Below are 23,270 nucleotides of genomic sequence, written 5' to 3' on the forward strand. Positions count from 1 at the left end.
GAAATGGCTAGATCATCTTTAATGAGTTAATAAAGAAGAACATATACCTGTATTGCTAAGTCATAAATTGGTTTTAGTATTTTGATGACTGTATTTGCATACAATTGGATCCTTTTTTATCTTGTGACTTTTTTTTCTTTGCATTTAAAAATGCTATTCTGAAAAGTGGTCCATAGGCTTCCCAGACTAACAAAGGGTTCCATGGCACAAAAACAGTTGAGAATGCCTTAGCTGGAGATCCTGTCAAAATGTAAGTCACTTCACTTTGCTCCTGTGTTCAACCCAGCAGTGGCTTCCATCTTACTCAGAGTAAAATCTCCCCTCCCCCACCTGACTTATCTGATTTCATCTCCTACTCCTCTCATTCTCTTTCATTCCCATACTGGTCTCTGTAACAGTCCTTAATCATGCCAAGTGAGGCACATTCCTGCCTCAGGGCCTTTGCACTGGCTGATCTCTGTGCCTAGAATGCTCTCTCTCCAGGTGATTGCATGGCTCCTTCCTCACTTCTCTCAGGTCTTTAGTCAAATGATAGCTTCTCAGTGACACCTTCCTTGGTTACCCTATCTAAAATATCCCTCGATGAAACTCCAAGCTCCCTTCCTTACTTTATTTTTTCCCCTTAGCATTTGTTAATCCCTAAAATACACATAGAGACATATGCTTTGTTTCTTTATTTTATTTATAGTTTGTTTCCCCACTTGGATATGAGCTCCATGAAAGCAGAAACTTTTGCTTTATGCATCACTGTAACCCCCAGAGCCTTGAACCTCACATGACACATACGAGGTTCTTAAAAATTACATGTTGAATTGACTGATAATCAATTAGTTGGTTACATTTATCACATAGCTTGGCTACTGGCTGCTTCCATCCCATGTCGAATTTTAAAGTCTTTCTTGCCCATTGCACTACTGGGAGAAAAGAAAAATCATAGCAAATGTGGGTTTGGAATTGTGGTCACCACAGAAGAAAAGTAGCTTATTTATCAGCCACTGCAGAAGGGAGATACATTTTTTTCCTCAATAAAAAAGTTTTACATCAAAGACAAGATAGTTCTAACACACACACACACACACACACTAAGTTAGATCAAGTTATAGCATAACAAATACAAAAAAAGTAAATGGAAAAATTAGCATATGGCACAAAACCAATAAAAGCACACAAACCCAGACTGAAACAGAAGGAATGCTGGTTGATAAGATCATCACACAGATTCCACCTGGCAAATGATAAAAAAGGAAATGGACAGCTTACAAAGGCATGAGTAAATGCAGGTAATAAATCACCACATGGCCACAGCTTGACTTAACTTGCTGTTGTTAAAATGTAGAATTACCCCTCTGAAGGCACTGCTGCTTACATATCAGAATAGCAAAACTGCATTTAATGCTGGTAAAATCAGAAGTTCACAGGGCCGTCTTCATAGACATATAAAGCACCTCACGCCATTCTATACCCTGGAAGCAGGTAGTTTTAATAAGAACAACATTTTTTTTGTAGGATAATCTGCTAAACAACCAAAGCCAAGACTGGACTCCTTGTAGTTATAAAATGTAAGTCAAGGGTAAATGAAGAAAGTACTATTTTATATCACACACGTCCTTATATAGATATGCTGAAGGCATTCACATATCAAAAAATAACACAAAATAAAACCTCCCAACCCCAAATTCCTCTTTGCAACACAGCTGCTTGAAAACATTTTTTACACTCATCCTTCCTTCTTCTGCTACAATACCTACCCTAACGCCGCAGTAAGTGTTTTTGCTAAAGGCACCTTCAGGTGACCAAACCCGTCTGTGCGTGACTCACTTGTCCAAGGCATCTGTCACTGCTGACCTCACGGCCCCTGCCATTCACTGACACCACTTGTCTGGCTACTTATTCTTGGTTTCCTATGAAACTCTGCTTCCTCTTCCCAAATCTTAAATCTGAGGTCACAAAATAAAATACCTGCAGGGGCTCGGCAGGTGCCCAAAATGAGAAAGGAGGTCACCGGGCCATTGTGACAAGCTGGAGACCACCAGCCCTGCCAAAAAAGGACCGCTGTCCCTTATCTGTGAGCATCAGGTGGCCAGACTGCCCCACACTGTCAAGAATGCCCACAAATCTTATTTTTATGGGAACTTTCCCAACTTTTTCACTGTTATCAACTTTGTTGTTAATGTTTTAATACTGTAAGCCAAATCAAACAGATCTGTAGCCTGGATACAATCTGCAGGCCTCAAGTCTGTGTCACCTCCCCAACCCGTGGGTTCTTCCTCGTCCCGCTGTTCTTCTCCCTGAAAATTTCACCCAACTCCAGAGGTCAGGGGTGGATCTCCAGCCCTAAGCTTCCTCCTACATTGTGGACTCATGGAACTGCCTACTGGATGTATCCATTCAACTGTCCTAATGGGACCTTGAAATAAACACATCCACACTTTCCCTGCATCCTCTGCTCCCAAATATCTCTCAAATCCCTTTCCTTCCCCTCTCTCTCTCCTGCCTCTGCTTTAATTCAGACACTTGGCATTTTTCCATGGTTTACTCAATAGACTTCTGACTGTCCTCCCTGCCTTAGGCCTGTCCCCATTCCCTACTCTCAAATTCATTCTTCAATCCAAGCTAAAGTTACCTTCTAAAATGCACAACCTTAACGTGCTTGATGGCTTCCTTGGCCTTCAGGATAAACTGTGGATCCAGACCGCTTGAGTCTGAATCCCAGCTCCGTCACTCTCTAGCCATGTGACTTGGGCAAGTCACTTAAGTTCTCTGAGCCTCAATTTCCTCATCTGTGAAACATGGCTACAAAATATCACATACCACATCTGGCAGTGACAAGGACTAAAAATGAGATAATACAAATAAAGCTCTCTGTGCTTGGTACATAGTTAATGCTCAATTAAATGTTAGCTGTCAGTATTATCATTACTCATCCATTATCTTCGCCTGTCACAACCCAACTCAAACTCTAGAACTGTAAAGATTTACTTGAAGTTCTCCACAAGTGCCCCCAACTTCTCACTTGTTTGCTCAGAATGCCCTTCAAGACTCATATTCTCTGTCATATTCTTCAAAACCAAGCCCTGACCCCTGACCTCTCCCTATCCCCAAACCAGTTCCCCCCATCCCCCATCCGCCAGTATCTGCGTCCATCTGAGTACATAACTTGCTGAGCTGCAGTAGAACAATTTCCTCGAAGCCTCCGCCATGACCCTGTGAGCTCCTCAAAGGCAGGGCCTATTTTTTCTTAATTTTTGCATCCTTAATGCCCAGCAAAAAACAATGAATGAATGAATGATCTTCTTTCATCCCCAGATCCACCCAGAGAGGCAGGCATTATTATAATCCACCACTTACGGATGAGGAAATTGAGGTCCAGAATGGTTAAGTACACATGGGAGACGGCAAGCCCTGGGCCCAAGCCCGGCTCCCCGAGTGAGGCCCGTGTGGGTAAGCTGGTCATACTCTGCTCCTGTTGGCTGTCTGTCCTCACACACCAGGCTCATGTACTTACAGCAAACTTCATTTTTATCCTATATCCCTAAATAAGTGTGGGAAGAATACATGTAACCTTTATCATCTCATGTTCTTTCTATGAAAAGCTACAAGATATCTTCAAAGGTCATTGTATAGAGCACAGGTGTTCAATACAAGGGTCACAATTTTTTTGTGCACTTTTCTCAACAAAGTATGTACAGTCAGTCTTCCTGATAGTATCTAAAGCTAAGGTTCAAATTCATAGGCAAGAGCATGGACTCTGTACTTAGCCTGACTTGATTTGAATTCCAATTCTGCCACTTTCTAGTTCTATGACTTGGGTAAATTATTAAAATCTCTCATTGATGTTTCTTCATCTGTTGGTAGATACATAGATTAGATAGATAGATGAACAAGTAATATAAGATAAATTGATAATACCTACCTCGAAGTATTGTTATGAGAAATAAATGAGTTATTATGTATATCACATTTCGAGCAGTACCCAATATTTATATAAGTACTACGTAAATATTGCCAGAGCCCTGAGCGTCATCTGAGTAAGAACTGAAATTCTAAATACACAGAGATTGCCCCATCTCTTTGATGCTATTTTCACATACACACGCACACACACACGCCCAGGTAGACACACCTGCAGCCAGGATCACCTGCAGCAACACCGCAACGTTCATTGGCAGGGCCTTAGTCTCCGGTGTCCCTTTCAGTACTTCCCTCGTTCCCTTTCAGCAAACACCATCCTGTGTTTGCCCTGTTCCCCTTTCAAAACCAGTAGAAAAGGCTATGAGATTAGTCTTCATGCTCTGGTGGGAAGTAAGGCCTTCGGACACTTCCCACATCACCGAAGGCTCTTTGGATACAAACAACACCTGGAGTGGCTCACTAACAAATCCAGTGTGTGTCAGTCAGAAGGCTACTTGAAGCTATCAGGACCAAAGGGAAGTCTGAAGAGCCACACCTGGCAACAGACAGGAGCCGGGGCACTTCTGAAGGACATGGAAACAGAAACAACTGATAGAAGAAGACGTGTGGTTTGGGAGAGCAAGGAACATGCCAGTGGACTCTTCCGTCCTCCAGTTCCTCCACTGACAGAGCGCCTGATAGGCTGGGCAACGCCACCTGCCCACCCAGTGGCTGGACTGGGGCAGAAGGAACCTCGGGGAAATCCTTAACACTTACCATCCCACCAAGGCAACATTCAAACAGGGAGGAATAATTACCCAAAGGAAATTATGGGGCTGCAGGAAGTGGAAACAGATGTATGGCCAAAAATTCCATTCAACCTTCCCAGAGAGTTCTCTATTCTTGACCTTAAAATATAAAGATAAAGAATGTAGAAGTCTAAGGAACAGGTCAAATTAACTACCTGGGTGACAGAGGCCCCGCTCTAATGCACCCAAATCCCACTAGTAGACAAGTCAGTGACGGCATCTTGCCCCCCCTTCTCACTGACACCCCTTCCGCCTCCGCAGGCAGCCAGAGACTTTTCTAAACTACAAGTCAGAACGTGTAGTTTAGATAAAGCTTCAGTGGCTCCCCAGTGTGTTTGGGATAGAGTTCAAACTCCTCCACTAATGTCAAAGCAAGAACATTCCTGCCTGCCTCTCTGACGGCTGCGTCCACTAATGTACTTCCAACCCCTCTGCCTCAGCCCCATCAGATTCTTTCCCATCCCCAACCTTACGGTTCACTCTCTTTCTCATTGAAGCTGTTCCCTCTGTTCCCTTCTTTTCCAGTTAGTTCCAGTTTTGTCTTCAAGAAATCAGCTCCAATGTCACCTCTTCCAGGACACTCCCCTTTGATGTACTACACGTGTGCGCACGTGCACACGCATCCACATACACATCTCATGCTACATAGGCACCACCCGCCATGCTTGCAGAACCGAACCATATTTGTAAGCAATATCACCAATACACAGTGGTATCAGCGTCTGATATACAGCAGAGAAGTGGGAGAGATGTTTGGTGGAAGCATAACTAAATTAATGTTCTGCATGAGGGTAAAAGACAAGGATTTTCCTGCTCAAAAGAGTGGAGAAGGCTGTTTGGAAGGTGCCTTCACATCATACAGTCTTTCCTGGAGACTCCAGGACAACAGGATGAGAATGCCTGACCAAGCTATTGTTTCTACCTAGTCTGCACACCTGACATGTTATGGTCTTTCCAAAGGATTGTAGAAAAGTATTTATTGCAGCTAGGAGTCACAGATTTTGCCAAATCAGAAATCCTTGGCATATTTACAACAAAACTCTGAAAATAGCCAAATGTCTGTTGCTGTAGTAAGTTGCCACAGTGACGATTTATTTCATGGGGTGAAAAAAGAAGTTTCACTTAACATTTTAAATATGATGGTTTATATAGCATCTAATAAATATGATGGTTTATAGAACACCTAATCCATTATTTGGAAGGGAGAAAAAATGTTTTTATGCTTCACAGACATCCACATCCAGCTCCTGAAAACCATCCTGGGAGGATTTTTTTTAATCCTTTGCCCAGAACTATCCGCTATGACGAATTCCATAGTTTATCAATATGAAAAAAATTATAAAATAATGAGATCCCTGGTGATGCAGGTCAGAAAGTTTTCAATTTGATGTATTAAAATAAATTTTCACAGCTCTCCTTTCTCCAATCTATGTCCTATGTGTGCTCACCTCTCTCTGAGTTTCCAAGTTCTCCATACAACGAAGAATGAGGTGGGATAGAACAGGAAGGAAGAAAAGGAGAGCCCCCAAGCCCTCCAGGGAGCGCAGCAGTAACATGTGACAGTAGGACAGAGCCCCAGGGACAGCTTTCAGCACAGCCTCTGGAGGGGTGCAGACTTTCCTTCTGAGATGTTAGAAGGAAGTCCTCATTCCATAGTAAATAAAAATGCATGCTTGAGAAAAACAAATGATACGATAGTTTTTTTTTTTTTAAGGAGCCACCTAGTTCTTTCATTTGAAATCATAGACAAACAATATATGGAATTGCTAAAGTTCAAATTCAGATAATATTAGATGAAAAGAGACGAAAACATATAACACAACCAAAAATTAACTTGGCTGGAGATTTATTCTATAGCAGTAGTTCTCAAAGTGTGGTCAGGAAACTCTGAGGTTCCTAAGATCCTTTAAAGTATTCATGAGGTCAAAACTATTTTCATAATAAACTAAGATGTTATTTTCCTGTTTCCCTCTCATTCTCTCACAAGTGTCCTATGGAGTTTTCCAGAGGATGTATGATGTTTGAAAACATAACAGACTTGATAGAGAAGAAACTCTAAGAATTCCATTGTGTTCTTTTAAACCGGACAGTAAATAAATTTGTAAAAGTGTAAAACAATGCCACTCATAATTTTGTTGTTTAAAAAAGATAGTTACTTTTCATAAAAATATGCCATTTATGCAATGCCACTCATAATTTTGTTGTTTAAAAAAGATAGTTACTTTTCATAAAGATATGCCATTTATGTTAACATGTTATGAGATGATTATCGTTATTTTTAATGAATTAATAATTAAATACTTTGAAATGCATCTATTTTCATTTCTAATATAAATATTGACAGATATAACCCACATTAACCAAAGCTCTTGGGGGTTTCTCAATAATTTTTAAGCATGGAAAGTCCTGAGAGAAAAACACTTGAAAATGTTATTTCATAGCACTGGAATCTCAATTTCTACTTCTTCCAAATTTTTTTATTGTGGTAAAATACACATGACCTGAAATTTACCATCTCAACCATTTTGAAGTGTACAGTTCAATGGTATTAAATGCATTCATGATGCTGTGCAACCGTTCACCTTGCAAAACTGAAACTCTCTACCCGATACGGTGCTTTTTTGTGGATTTGTCTATTTCGCCCAATCAGCTAAGCAGCCCACACTAACGGGCGTCCTTCCTCCTCTAGGCTGTGCGCCTGAGAAGATGGGTGTGTGGGGCAGGACCCTGTTCCCAGGAGAGAGAGCTCCATCCCCTCCCGTCTACACCACACAGTCTTGCACGTCCACTGCTCAAAGCCATCTACCGCCCCACTCCTTAGGACTTAACTCTGCATTCGTGGGGCATTCTGAAACCTAACCCCAATGCCTCATAACGCTTAAGTGGGAATTATTTCCGAGTTGCTGACACTAACTTACCAATGAAGGATTGTAAAACAGGGCTTGCTGGCGTGCAACTGTTGATATGGGTGATAGGAGCAACTGGCAAAAAGCAAAGCCAGGGAATTTTAGGGCCACATTACATAACTGTACATCCTACTGGGTACTCTCTACTTCAAAGTGCCGTATAAAAGACACAAGATGAGAAGGCAAAGTGTGCTGCACCTTCCGCATTTTAAGTCTGGAGGAGCTGGGGGAAGAGAACTCAGGGCTCAGCACCAAAAAGAGGCACCATGCCGACATTTGATTTCTATTTAGATCCAGAAGCCTGGGGAAACTGCTTAAAGGTGAAGCTCTCAGGCCCCACATGAACTTTCATAAGATTCCTATTTTTGCGTATTTGGAGAGCCTACACTGTAGGATTTGTGATTTAAGGAGATGATAATGTATGGGGATACTGATATCATTTTGCACCTCAGCAAAGATAGATAGATAGATAGATAGAGAGATAGATAGATAGATAAACACTGTCACATAATGACACTTTTTATTTACACATTTAGCGCAGAGGAGACAAGCTTCACCAAGAAGGCCCAACCTTGAAACAGCCTAGGGGCTAAATCTTGGCCAGGCAATAGCTCATGACCAAGGGGTGGAGGGCGGGCAGAGGTCTTATGTCAGTGGCCTCATGAGGGTACCACACTTAGAAAACTGGGATCTTAAAAACCCACAAGAAGGGCTTCCCTGGTGGCGCAGTGGTTGAGAATCTGCCTGCCAATGCGGGGGACACGGGTTCGAGCCCTGGTCTGGGAAGATCCCACATGCCGCAGAGCAACTGGGCCCGTGAGCCACAATTGCTGAGCCTGCGCATCTGGAGCCTGTGCTCCGCAACAAGAGAGGCCGCGACAGTGAGAGGCCCGCGCACCGCGATGAAGAGTGGCCCCCGCTTGCCACAACTAGAGAAAGCCCTCGCACAGAAACGAAGACCCAACACAGCCATGGATAAATAAATAAATAAATAAAATTTTAAAAAATAAAAATAAAAAAAAGTTGAAATCTTAAAAAAAAAAAAAAAAACCCACAAGAAAACACTACCCAGAAGATATGATTTACTGACCTCAATGACAAAAGTGCTGAAATACTTTTGCCAGAACCCAGGCGTATCCATATCTGCAAACCACGATCTTTAACCACGGAGTTCTCCCATCTCTTTAGCCAAATAAATTCTTTACCTTAAGTAAATCATAGGAGATGATTTTAGGTTCACTTTGGCAGGCCAATCAGGGCTTAGGAAAGCCAAACCAGTTCATAGAAGAATGTAAGTGAAAAAATGTAAACATGTTCAAGCCCAAAATGTTAGTCTGCTGACATTCTTTTATCTCAACACACTAATTATTTGCCGGGATATAAGTCACCATCACTGAAAGAAGTCTTCAAAAGGCCTCTTAACCAATGTTTGCAGTAATTTTCAATTATGTGTTTATGCTTTCCCTACAACTATAAATTGGTCACTGGGTACTCCACCGCTTCTTCAAGACTCCATCAGGCTATCTGTGATGTTCCTTATTGATCTTTAGGCCAACACATTCCACTGAACATGGGTTCCCAGATTACAGATCATATGTTGCTCTCTTGCATCTTTTTACAAGATACCAGTGGGTAAAGAGGAAGAGTCTCATGTGCCGAGGAAGACCTGGTAAAGGAGGATTCCACTGAAACACAGAAAACTGGCCTCTAGCCATGCCTCAAGCTCTCCATTGGGCCTCGCCCCCATACATCTTGGAGAGGCTTGACATCTCCTCGCCACCACGCTGACCACTGATTTCTCTCCATTTAAGCCAATTCGAAAGCAGCTTACTGGTGATCATCAAGGACCAAATGCTTAGAATCTCACCACAAATGTTCCCACATACCCACTCATAGTTCTCCTAATTCAATTTATAAAAACAATCCAAATTAACACATATAAATGACATTATGGGAGAAGAATATTCATAGAAAGATTATCTGTTTTTTTAATCATAAAATTTCCAGGCTGTGGGAAAAAAAACCAGGGAAGGACAAGTGATACGCTTAAACTTACCCAGCGATTGGAGACAGAGTCAGACAAATGTCTAACCTTCTAGAAGTGCTAGTACGTACCATGTAACCCCACATACAGAGATGGGTATGTGTTGGTTTATTGAGGAGCTGGACTCAGCTCCCTAACCTCAGCCACGGTCACCTTCCACATAGACAGACATAAATGCAAACCCTCCCCTGCACTCACCCTGTCTCTGTTTTGTTTCATAATCAACCTGTACCTGTCAGGTCTCCACTTCCTCACCGCCCATTCGTTCTCGCTCAGTCCAAGCTGGCTTGAGGTTCCACATCCCCAGCACGCCTCTAACTAAGCTCCCAACTGCCATGCTGGAACCTCTCTAATCTTTTCTTCTTTAATATCGTTTTCACAGCCTTCACAGGTGATCTTCTAGAAACACAAACTGACACTCCCCTGCCACTACTCCATTATCTCCTTCCCGGAGCCCTCGGGATAAACTCTAAGACCCTGAACTTGGCCCAAAGCGCACAGCGTGATCTGGCCCTTGCCCTCCTCTCCAACCTCCTCCCAGTGCCCCGGCCGGTTCTCCTGGAGTTCCTCCAACCATCAGTGCTCATTCCTGCCTTAGAATCCTCACACGCTTTGCAGCCCAGACATCTTTTTCTCTGCCTTTGCACGTGATAAACTCTTCTCCATCCCTCAGAAGGAAAAGTCTCTTCCTCAGAAAGGTCTTCCCAGCTCCCCCATCTAAACTAGCACCCTCCCACCCTTGCTACTCTCCCAGATGAAGCTCTTTAGAACATTTGCCACTGCTCAAATGTTTGCATTTATTTGTTTAATGTCTGTCTCCTACCCAGCCCCAGCCTTGTACATAATATGGGGTAAGTACTCAAATACTTGTTGAATAAAAGCTTGTGCATAATTGTATATGTAAAGAGGATATATACACGACCACAGAAGTTAATCACTAAGTCAACATTGGTGAGCATCTGCTGGGTGCTCCGTTGAGCTCAGCTGATCTGCTCAGGACCCCAGCAGGATGCTTCATTCGCTAGGAACTTCGGCAACCACACTGTAGCCAGCTGCTGTCAACATTAACTGCTGATCTGTACCGTTACTGCCTAAAAGGGGGTCTTGGGCCTTTATCATCCAACGCTTGTGCAGTTAAAGACTATTTTATAAGGTATCTACTCCAAGCAAACCATGGTGCAACTGGGAACTCTGCTCAATATTATGTAGCAACCTAAATGGGAAAAGAATTTGAAAAAGAATAGATACATGTATATGTATAACTGAATCACTTTGCTGTACACCTGAAACTAACACAACATTGTTAATCAGCTGTACTCCAATATAAAATAAAAAGTTAAAAGAATAAATTTTTTTTTAAAAAAAGCTGCTTGCTTTCTCTGCCTCTTACACAATTCTGACCAATAGAAAGTAAGCAGAAATGTTCTGGAAAAGCTTCTGAAAAAAAAAAAAAACCACCATGATGCAAGGCTCTTCAGGATTCCAGAAACAGCAAGACCCCTTTGCCCACAAAGAAAAACACTACAACCTAATCTAGGAACTACTTATAGCTTAGCAAGAAGAGTTTCCTTTTATAAGGGGTAGGTGTGTGTGTTGCAAAGTTGCCAAAGGTGATCTAAAAGAAATGATAAAGGAAGACAAGGATGGGAATTCTTCTAAATCAGCTTCGACATTTGACTGCACATTATAAACATCGTTGTTGTGTTCACCACAATTGGGATTTCTCTCCAAGTTTCACCTACCACGTCACTGAATGCAAAATAAAATAACAACAGTAAAAAGTACTTTCTCCTCCTCCCCTGCTCCAACTAAGCACCCTGACTAGCCAAGAGCAATAACCAAAAGCCAGCTTCAGGATGAAATTCAAACTCCACCACCTCCAAGGACCCTCCACATCCACTGCCCTCCTTGTGAGACACAAAGATGATGGACTTGGCCCACAATCTTTATGATCTGTCTCCTTTTTTCCCAACTAGCTGGGCAGAATTCCACTGGAAAGAGGATAACTTTGGCAAAAGAAAAAAGAACATTTTTCTTGCATAGTTTTCAAGTTTCTTTCCAAGGGGAGAGAGGGGGCCAAAAAGTCGCTTGGTAACAGCAAGCCACCTCTCCCTGTCACCATTCAACAAGCCCAGTCTGAGTCCTATTAAGCGCAGGGCACAGTGTCGGGGCTATAGGGATAAACAAAAAGGACAGAATCTCACAGTGGCTCCACAGCCAGATTGCCAGGGACAGAATCCTGGCTTCACATCATCCTCATTATGTGACTTTGCACACGATACTCATTTGTCTCTTTTTTCTCATCTACAATAGGTTAATTCATGGAGGCAGAGGTCAGAGTTATGTAGCCATAAGCCAAGGAATGCCTGGAGCCACCAAAAGCTAGAATAGGCAAAGAACAGATTGCCCACAGAACCTCTGGAGGGAGTGTACCCCTGTGGGTAACCCTGATTTGGGACTTCCAGCCTCCAGAACTGTGAGAGAACATTTTTCTGTTGTTTTACGCCAATACAATCAAATTAAATTAAAATGGGATAATAAAAGAGCCTACCAAAAAAAAAAACAAAACAAAAAACCACAGGATGGGACTTCCCTGGTGGTCCAGTGGTTAAGGCTCTGTGTTTCCACCACAGGGGGCAAGGGTTCGATCCCTGGTCGGGGAACTAGGATCCCGCATGCCACACAGTGTGGCCAAAAAACAAACAAACAAACAAAAAAAAAGAGCCTATCTTCTAGGGTTGTCATCAGGATGAAGTGAATTAATACATGGAGAGCTTTCAGCATAGTGCCTAGTACAGGGTAACAACAATGTCAGATGTCTACATCCTTGCAGCTAAATAGACTGAGGCTCAGAGAAGCAAAGTGACTTATGTTGAGTCAAGGAGCCATAAGCAGGTAGGAATCAGGCTAGAACCCAGGTCCCCGGTCCTAGTAGGTTTTTCACACAAGTGGCACCCAGGCAGATCTACCTTCCTGACACCTGATCAGCAGAGACAATAAGCACGCCCACCTGCCCCTCTGCCTCACCCCACCCTGGATAGCTGTCCTCACCTGCCAGTGAGACCTCAGGCTCAGCCCCACCCTGCGGTCTCCCATCAGGCTCAGAATGCCCGGCAGGGGCTCCATCTACTGCTGGCTCCCACTGAAACAGTGTGACCCAGAAGGGAAACCTCACTTCCCAATGGGGCTGTTCTGAGGATTAAATGAGATAATGCCTGGAAAAGTGCCAAGCAGCATAGCTGGCATATGGTATCCAGACAATAAATGTCATCTATAAAAAAAAAAAAAAAGAAAGAAAGAAAGAAAGAAAGAAGGCTTCCCTGGCTGTCCAGTGGTTAAGGCTCCGCGTTTCCACTGCAGGGGACCTGGGTTCAATCCCTGGTCTGGGGAACTGGGGAACTAAGATCCCGCATGCCTCTCAGGGCGAGGCCAGGAAAAAAAAAGAAGTGGAGGAAAACCCTTGTGATGCCTGCTCTCTCACGAAGCTGACACACATCCCAGCCCCAAATGCCAGACACAGGGCAGATGGAGATCTCTGGTAGAACAGAGGGAGGCAGGGTCTGTGAAGGATTACAGCGAAGGGCAAAATCCACTGAAGACAGAGGAGGTGGCTGAAGTGCCCACTCTTCCCCTACTTTTTAAAAATAATAATAATAATAATAATAATAATAAGGAAGAAGAAAAAACTTAGCTAGTGCTTTGCTGGCAAACTCCAGTGTCAGAGCATTGGCTTTTTAATATTTTAACATTTCTGAACAGAACAAAGATTGCTTCCAACCTCCCAATTTGCTCTCACACACTTAACCAGCAAAACCTTAGCTTTGCTGTATTCATTAATGGCTTTTCTGTTCAGGCTGATTTTCCAGGTAATGATGGCTCAGACACAAGCCTGAGTCCACACAGATCCTGCAAGTCTCCTTAAAATATTCACAACATGCTCTGGCTTCAGAATCCTTGAGTACTTCAGTCTCATCTCCTCCCTACCCTAATATTGACAATTCCTAGTTCTGAAATGGCTAATTTAATATTAGAACAGGAGAAGGAACGAATCTGGTGAGGAAAAACAGAATAGACTGGGAGGCAGAAACTTCACCATGCTCTGGGTATGACCAAGGACTGGCCCAGCCACTGTGGGCTGGTTGTAGATACATTCTGAGTGAATCAGTGTCCTCAAGCAGTTTACAACAGAGGTAGAATGAGGCCTGCCCAGTGCACCAAGTTCAACCACAGAATCAGTGCCACCCTCTCTCAGCCTGAGACATGTGGGGAGAGAGGCACTAGGGCATCTGCCTTTAGCAAGGGGGCACGTGCTCAGGAAAATGCTTGCTTCCTGTTTACCTGGGCAGGTATTTGCAAGTAGTCTAGAAAGGGGAGCAACTAGGGGTAACTTACACAGTTCTAAGCCAGTGCTTATGCAAATCACTTAAGCAAATACATGAAAAGGGAGGGGAAGGTTTCTGATCCGGTTTATCTCACCTGCTCCTCTCTCGGAGGGTGACATGAAAGACAAAAACCAAGAGTCTACTCTCCAAGAGGGCAAGGAGAAACACCCCACCACCACGCCCCAGCATCAAACTAGGGCCCCAGGGCCATTCCCGCGGGTGGAGGTGGTTCTCTGCTGCCGTCCACCCCAGTCGTGGGCTGCCTCAGTTAGACTACCGGCTCAGTGACCCCCGCCGAGACGCTGGAGACACCAAGGGCACAAACGACAAGAGGCAGAGCCGGGGAAGCGGCGCGGGTGGCGGTTCAGAGTGATCCCTGCAATGCGAAAGGCGCCCAGCCCGGCTCGCCGGGGCCCCTGCCGGCAGGTCTGCCTCGCTCGCCAGCCCGTTCACCTGCAGAAGTCGGGCAGCCATCCAGGGAGGCGCGGGAAAGGAAAGTTCCCGACCCCGAGGCACCCACTCCCATCGCTATCACTGATCCAAACGCAGTCTGCGGGCGACTCAACACGGGCCCTGCAAGCCCCAAGCCGCTCGCACCCGGAGCGCGCCCGCAGTCCCTGGGCGCAGCGCGGCACCAGAGCAAGGGCCCTGGGTGCGCTCTTCCCAGCAACTGTCGCGGGGCGCCTCGCACCGCTGCAGGGCAAAGGGGAGGGGAGAATGACAAGGAAGAAGGCGGAGCGGCGGCCTGGGAAGCACTTACGTTGGTCAGGAAAGCGCCTCCTCTCGAGGAAGAGAAGGAACGGCTTCCCGGCTAAGGGAACGCCCCAGGGATGCCCCTCCGCGAAGTGCCGCCTTTCCCCGGCTCCTCGATTTCTCCCGCCTCCATCGGTCCTCCACCTCGCGCTCAAGAGCGGATTCTAGACACCCTCCCTGCGGCTTTCCGAGGCACCCAGACACTGTCTCGGCTGCCGGCAGCCCGCGCAACAGGCGGATCCTTAGGACTCCAGCAACGACAGGTCTGGGGACCGGAGGATGGACAGCGCCGGAGACAGGCGCCCAGCAGGATGCAAAGTCCCCTGCGGGTGTAGATCTGCGGGGTCGTGCACCCGTGACCTGGGCCACGGCGGGGCTGGGCAGCAAAAGGTGGGGAAAGTTGCGGGGTCGCACGGAGAAGTCTCCCGAGCGCACGGGGAGGAGGGGACACAAGCAGGTTACCTGCGGGAGTCCCGGCGCCTCTGGCTGGCTCCGCTCTGCGACGCCGCCCGCCGGCGCTGCAGGGATCAGGCGTCTCCGCGCGGCCCTGCGCCCGCCGCGGCGGCGGCGGCGAGGAGAGCCGGGCGGCCCGCGTCGGTCCGTCTGTCCGTCCCGCCCGGCAGGAGCGCGGCGCCCGGGAGCCGCCGGCGGGGCGGGGCGGGGCCGGCCGCTCGGCCGCCGCCCCATTGGTCTCAGCTCCGCACGCCGCCTCGCTTCGGGCTCCCAGCCGGCGCTCCCCGGGCCGAGAGCGCGGCGCTGTGCCGCGGGCGGTTGCTGGCTGCCGGGGTCAGGCCGCGCGGCAGGCGAACTGTTGGATGGACAGAGAGGCGGCCCCGCGGGGCGCGCGCCCCCGCCCAGACCCAAGTGCAGAGTCACCCGTGGAGCTGCGCGCCCAGTCCGGGGGAGGAATCGGAGCGCGCCCCGCGCCTCCCACCTGCGAGCCCTCCGGGGCTGGGAGCACCTTGAACCTGTGGGAGACAGATGACCTCCTCTGCGGCCCAGGCGGCTCCGGCAACCGCCTCTCCTCCCAAGCAAAGCCCTGCGAATTTGCCGGGATTTTCTTAGTAAGTATCGCGGCCCCCAACTTGTTTTAAAACAAAGTGCGAAGGAGGAAACAGACGCAGGTCCTGCCTGTTTACCACCAGCTCGGCTGCCTGAAGACTCACGCACAGTGCAGAACAAGATTGTTTCACACGCTCCATTCCTCGACTTACCAAATCAGAAGAGGTGGCGGACGTAGGCACTGAGCGGAAAGAGGACGAGTCCGGTCCCCTTCCAGAAGGTCAGAGGAAGATGCCTTCTGCCGAGGTTGAGGAGCGAACCAGGACTTCAGCAAGGCCGGCGTGTGGTCCAAAGGCATCGCCCGCCCCTCTGCAGTGAGCGAGAACGCTCAGTGAACCGCCCGGAGGAGAAATGGGACGCTCGGGGACCCACCCCCGCGCTCCCCCGCCCGCCCCCAAACTGCAGATTTTTAAGTTGTGCAGACTTGCAATAATTCCTCAGAGCCAGCTGCGCCAAGCTGTAGGTGCCCAGTGTTCCTTGGGCTCCCGCCCCACATCAGGCAATCTGCCAGCTGCCCCCAACCCGGCACCCTCTGATCACTGGCCTCAGACCAGCACCCAGCAAGACCACACATAGTTGAGTTCCAGACCCTGAGCCAGGCCCGCGGGGGGAGGGGGTGGGGGCAAAGAGATGTATGGAAAAGGTGAAAGACACTTTCTCTGACCTCATCGAAGTACCCGATGGTGTCTTTGGGTTTTTCTCGTCATTTTTGTTCGATCACAGCCCACAGTGGGAGTCAGAGGTAAGGGAGCAATATCTGGTAGGCTTCTAGAAGGTCAAACCTGCACCTTACAGGGTTCAGGTATCTGGTACAGTATCTGGTAGGCTTCTAGAAGGTCAAACCTGCACCTTACAGGGAGGTTTGGCTAGAGGAGAGGGTAGCAGCAGGCAGGAATGGCAGACCCGCCTTCCCTCAGCCTCCAATATTTTCATTTGGCTCATGGAAGGCGAGGTGGGGGGCTCAGGTGCCTGGAGAACAGTTGTTTGGGGGCCCTCTGACCCTGAGCCCATGGTTCTTTAGCTCCCCCAAGCCTGCGCCCTCTTCTGTGGAAGAGGAGCCAAAGCATTTGTCTACACTGCTGTTAGCAAGCAGCTGGAAAGGTAAATTTTCATGCACCATTCATCATCTTTAGCCTCAAATCTAAGATTATTCTAAAAATATGTTTACATTGTGTCAACACCTGAGAAGAATGCTTCCAGGTCTCTTCCAGCAGTTAGCTGTTAAATCATTTTTAAATCACTAAGCTTATCCCAAAAGTCCGGCATTGTTTACTTGAGAATGAACCATGTTCCGAATCTCTAAGCACTGCAGAAGGCATCTGCAGTGCAGAAGAGTCTGGAGTGAGGTCCTTCTCACAGGGTCTGGATGGCACATGTGAACTGGAGGGAAGGCGCACAAGGGGGCTCGGAAAGGGCCCCCACTTGGCATCTGTGAAAGCTGAGCACAGAAAGGTCAGGCCTCCACTCTGGGCATATTTGGGGGACGGGGTAGAAGGGGCACAGATTTGAGAGTCAGACAAACTGGGTTCTCATCCTGCTGTACCCTGTGGGGAGCCCTGCGAGCAAGTCACTTAGCTTTTTCAGCCCTGGTATCTTCATCTACAAGAAAAGTTTCTCCCTCAAAGGGTGATCATGTGAAGCCAATGAAATAAGAAACAGGAAAGCATTGCGTGGACCATAAAAAGCGTGTCTGTTCCCTGAAAGTTTACCAAGGTTGAGTCAGGCCAAGTGGTGAATGCACTCCTATACACACACACACAGCCACGCTCTCACCCCCTGTGTCTAGAGCCCCTTCCTCTGGCCTCAGTCTCCATCACCACGGTGCATGCACGGATCTGTCTGACTGACATGCTCTGATCTCCCTCCTTCCGCACACCCACCTCCCACCCCATCAAAATGTCTTTTTGCCGCATGATACAACACTCCGTCTTCTTTTCACTAACCCTGCCCACAGGGAAGCGTCTGGGCAAGCCATGCACTGGGCTGTAAGGGGTTAATCACCAGCTGAGGACAGCGCTCACCCTCCATGGTTTCAGAGAAGATTCCCAGAGTCCGTGGAGGCGTCGCAAGCAAATGTGGGCTTTGTGCAGCCTGTCTTCCAGGGCTCCACATTCTCCTTGCTCTGGACACATCTCATTTTCAGGGTCTCCCTCTCTCACCCACTTACCCACACGTCCCTGTACTCCCTTCCCTCTCCCCACCCAAAGCAGCCCTTGACCTTTCATTCTCGCTAAAGTCCAAATGACAGAAAACAGCTGGGCGTCACCCTGGAGGCAAGGGAAGTACTAATTTGCTTTTTAAATGGGGGATAGGTCTACATGTGGATATGAAGAGGCTCTCATCTCTGGTGGGAAGTTGGAGCGTGAAGGGGTATTAGTAATGATGGTCAACATTTATTCAGTTGGTGCCTTTTATTCGCTAGTCTTTACCCAGCCAATATGAGCACGTTAAACACTTGCAATTCCCCAAAGCCCCCAGGCTTTTTCATGTTTCCCTGCCTTCTGCTTAGAATACCCTCCGCCAAACCCTTCTTTATTCAACAAACTCCCTTTGTATTGGGATGCCATTCAATCATAATTACTACCCTCTGGAAAGACCCCCTTCCTGTCCTGAGTTACGTATCTCCTCTCCCTTTGCAAATACCATAGCATCTGCCACATTGAATTTAATTGTTTATATGCAACCAGGCAATGAGCGCCTTGAAGACTGAATTTCCAGGACCTTCTATAGGGTCTGCATGTTTTGGGTTTTTTTGGTTTTGGTTTTTTTTTAATTAATTAATTAATTTGTTTGTTTTTGGCTGTGTTGGGTCTTTGTTTCTGTGCGAGGGCTTTCTCTAGTTGCGGCAAGCGGGGGGCCACTCTTCATCGCGGTGCGCGGGCCTCTCACTATCGCGGCCTCTCTTGTTGCGGAGCACAGGCTCCAGACGCGCAGTCTCAGTAGTTGTGGATCACGGACCCAGTTGCTCCGCGGCATGTGGGATCTTCCCAGACCAGGGCTCGAACCCGTGTCCCCTGCATTAGCAGGCAGATTCTCAACCACTGCGCCAGCAGGGAAGCCCGGGTCTGCGTGTTTATGAAGTGAGTTACTGAAGGCTCTGTCATGGGGCTGCTCAGCTCCTCCTGCTCTGGATGGGGGCCATCATCCTTTATTTCTCTGTTACCTTCTATCAGGTAAAAAGAAAGATATAAACTATCACATTGATCTCTTTGCTTGGATGCCAGGCAACTCAAGACCAAATCTAGAAAATTCCAGATTATTGCTACAATGATCACTCTTCTTTCACAAAATCATTTGTATGCTTACTTTAAATGCCCTGTTATATTATTTTTATTTTGAAAGTGCCTTAAATATTTATCATCTTCAAGTTCGAAGACTTGAATTCTAATCCACCTCTGCCTCTGAACATCTCAGTGATATCTCCTCTCCAGTTCTGTTTGGGTTTGGACTAGATGATCTCCAAAGTCCTTGCCAGTTCTAAAATTTTTACAATTCTACAGATAAAAGGACACCGTTTACACATTATTAAAGAAAAAAAACAAAACAAAACCCTGTGACAGAATATGGCTTAAGTCTCCAGGCACAAAGGAACACTCTCCTAGGTACCTGGAGGTATCCTCTGAGGACTCCCAAGGTGAGTTCCACGGAACACCTGTGCCATGGTCAAAGGCTTTGGGCACACACATACTGCATTCCACTTGTCAATACATATAATACATTTTAGCACAGTAAAGGCTCTGTCTGAGAAGTCAGGTCATAAAAATACTCCAAGGGATGGACTTCCAAATTGCTCATAATCTGGCCAAAACTTATCATTTTAGCCAGTGTCAAGCTCTTCACAATTTTCTCTCCGTCTTACGCATTCCTACACATCTTCCGCCACCCCAACACACACACTCTCCACTCACATTCCAATCTGACACATCAGCTCCTTCTTTCCCCTGTGCTCATTGTGTGCTCTCTGAGCCTTGGCCCTACCTACACTCTATTTCTATAATGCCCCCTTCTCTACCTGGCAAATGCCAACTCAACCTCCAATATCATTATCACCTATTCTGTGACCCTTTCCCTTAACCCACAAATCATATTTAGTTGTTCCTTCCACTGGGTTCATTATACTTTGTACAGTTATACTCCTGTAGTATTGTTCCCTGCTTGGAATGAGTCTCCTCTATTAAACTGTGAGCTCCTTGAAGGCTGATATTACATGGTGTTATTCAGCTCAGTACCTTCAAAGCCTGGCCCATTACAGATGTTCCGTGACTGCTTTAAGAATAAAAAGGTGGGTGATTGGATGGATGGATGGATGGATGGATGGATGGATGGATGGATGACAGGGCTTCAGACTTCAGGGAGGGTGCAGGAAAGCAAACTCAGAGGCACCAAAGATCAGATATGTCAACCTGGTGGGTTTTCCTCTGGGGGAATTCTGCACCTGTTTTAATAATCCTTCATTTGTATGATGGAACTTAGGGTCTAGTCTTTATTTACAACTAGAAGAGTAGAGAGTTTCTCCATGACAGAGATTGCTAGGAACAACCCCATGATCTTTTCTCTTCTGCTTCCTCAGTAATAATATCTCCAATGGTTACCCAGGTAGTAGGGTGAACTACTCTTCCTGGTTTTCCTGGGATTGTCTCAGTTTTAAAACTGAAAGTCCAGTGTCCCAAACCTCCTCAGTCCAGGCAAACCAGGACAGTTGGTCATCCTACAAGATACATTGCTGCCCAGGATAAAGTCTACATGTCCAAGCTTCCCATGTCACTAGGGGCGAGCATACGACTGAGGTCTTTCCAATGGGATGTCAGTGGAAGTGACCCATTCAGTTGCTGGAACAGGAGAAATTTCCTATTAAAATTTCTTTTGAAAAGAAAATCATAGCTTCTTATCACAATAATTTGGAGGCAGTTCTGCCATAGCAAGATATGGCGGAGAGAAGGAACCAAAAGATCTTTCTGGAGGAGCGAGATGGGAAGTAAGTGCCCTGCTCTGCTGGCAGGGCACTCTTGGATGCATCCACTCTTCCTCTTTAAATGCAGCTTCAGCGACCTATGAGTGTGGGTCAGCTGGACTGACTTAGTCATCTTTCTTTCCTTCCCTTGGTTGCAGAAGGCTACTCAATACCCTTCAGTAATAGCATATTATCATCATTAGCACACACAAGGACTTCTCCTGTTCTGAATGTTTATTTTGCCTTTATTCCCCATTCCACACTTGCATTGTCACCCCCTCTCCATAGACTGCCATTCTAATGAGCTTGTTGATCGCCTTCATTTCCATGTGCCCTTGCAAAACGTGTATGGTTGTTTTGAATGCATACATTTTAAATTTATGCAAATAGTCATTTGACCTTTACCTCAATCTTCTCATGTGTTTCATTCCACACGGCGGGATGGTTTTTACCTCCATCCCTGTTGGTCTGTGTGTATCTCTACTTTATTACTGTGTATGTCATCCACTCTCCAATGACGGGCACCCAGAATAGCCCAAATTCCCCACCACCATAAAAAACACTGGGATGAAGAACCTCACACGTATCACCTTATGGACCTGGAAAGAATTGAGGGTGGTAATATATTACCAGGATTGCTGGTCATAGAGTCCAGAGGGGGCTGATACAGAAATACTGAAATATTTCCGTACTTGTTGGTAAGTAGCCCTGCCCCCAAGCTTCCTGAGTATCCTTCCCATTGCCCCAGCCCCTTCTCCAGGAGCCCCCAGAAATTTCCACCATCCACCAACTAAGGGTTAATGCCTGACCCAGTGAGAACTGACAGTCTTTCTAGCAGTTATAAGTATTTTGAATATCACCCCTGGATATGCATATGCTTAATTTAATGGTCCTAGTCGTTATTTCTCCACAGAGCAACCAAAGCAAACAAACAGACAAAAACACCCTTACCTAAAGAGTTCAGTCCAGTCTCTTGTCCTGTCCTTAAGGAATTCTCAGAGCTATAGAAACACTGCTGATGTTCCCATCTGCAGCCCCAAGGTCATGTCCTACACTATGCTAAGCAGAGATATGGGAGCCAGCAGGTTGTGACCACCCACCTGATTCAGGGCCAACACCACAGGCAGCTGTGCCAGCATGTGAAGCACCCTGGACTCAACACCCTGAGTTTTAACTCTCTAACTGGGTGACTTGGAGCATTTCACCTCTCTCTCTGACCCTCAGTCTCGTCCTTGGAAAGATGCTTCCCCAGAGGGTGGGAGTCGGGTTCAAATAAGATAATGATGTGATACACAGCAATATCAAGGAGGGAAAAAGCCTTTTGGTATTAAACTCAGCATTCTACTGGCTGTCTCACCTTGACCCTCCCCGGGTCTCAGTTCCTCCCATGTAGAATGGGGATAATTACACTGTATTGTACCCCCCAATTATGAGATTCCATGTGCTGCCTTAACATCGTTGAACTTCACAGGTCCGCAGAAGCTTAGCCATGAGTACCCCTGCTCCGGCCAGATATGTCCCCACCCAATGGGGAAGGCTTTCCTCCTGGCTAGGTCTCCTGTATCAGCTGGACCAGCTCTACTCCACTGGGTCCTCAGCCTAATGGGTTTCACCTCCCTGCCAGTTCACAAAACTACTCAAACTAGCCAATAACATCCTCCTGTGGAAAGCAAGAGTCACGTCATTTTCTTGTCACTGCAAAGCCTGCTGGTTCACACAGCTCCTGAATGCAGCCCTGTGTCGCCCTGCTTGGCATGTGGTGTCCTCCTCCCCAGGGCTGTGAGTACATGTGAGCAATGACCTGCAGTCAGCCTCAGCAGTCCGGTGTCAGGGGTTATGTGTTCAGCCATCTCATATTTAGTGGGGGGGATCCCTCCTTCACCAGTGCGGTGAATAGGAGGTGATCAGAACAGACACCTATTTCAAAGAGTTAAAAAATTAAAGTGGGGGCTTCCCTGGTGGTGCAGTGGTTGAGAGTCTGCCTGCCAATGCAGGGGACACGGGTTTGAGCCCTGGTCTGGGAAGATCCCACATGCCGTGGAGCGGCTGGGCCCGTGGGCCACAGCTACTGAGCCTGCGCATCTGGAGCCTGTGCTCCGCGGCAAGAGGGGCCCTGATAGTGAGAGGCCCGTGCACCGCAGTGAAGAGTGGCCCCCGCTCGCCACAACTGGAGAAAGCCCTCGCACAGAAACGAAGACCCAACGCAACTAAAAATAAATAAATTAATTAAAAAAAAAAATTAAAGTGAATCATATATGTAAAGCATCCATCATCATGCCTGCTCTGGTAGAAGTTCATGCCAACAGAGAAGAAAACAAAAGGGAATGTAGCCACGGGCAGGAGGTATTCTCACCAGAGGCTGGGACACTGCTAGAAGTCATGTGGGAATGAACCCTATTGCAAAGACCTACCTCATGCTGACTGGTTTCATGTTTTCCTTGCCGAAGGGGAAAAACACATAGAAAAATGATC

At 46.8% G+C, this 23,270-nt stretch overlaps 1 protein-coding gene across 4 annotated transcripts in view; it reads right to left on the reverse strand.

Moving 5' to 3' along the window:
• The window catches only part of KCNS3 (potassium voltage-gated channel modifier subfamily S member 3), a 34,013-nt gene extending 18,618 nt beyond the window's left edge, over nucleotides 1-15,395 (reverse strand). For 3 of the 4 annotated variants that reach the window (XR_005022299.1, XM_036872328.1, XM_036872326.1), the window contains exon 1: nucleotides 15,248-15,395. The gene's annotated coding sequence lies outside the window, so the exon portion shown is untranslated. Of the gene's footprint in view, nucleotides 1-3,348; nucleotides 3,533-15,247 lie in introns of all 4 variants that reach the window. The other variant, XM_036872327.1, reaches the window with a different exon arrangement.
• Between the last annotated feature and the right edge of the window lie 7,875 nt (nucleotides 15,396-23,270).

The sequence above is a fragment of the Balaenoptera musculus genome, chromosome 13, assembly GCF_009873245.2.
Source record: "Balaenoptera musculus isolate JJ_BM4_2016_0621 chromosome 13, mBalMus1.pri.v3, whole genome shotgun sequence".
Classification (NCBI taxonomy): domain Eukaryota; kingdom Metazoa; phylum Chordata; class Mammalia; order Artiodactyla; family Balaenopteridae; genus Balaenoptera; species Balaenoptera musculus.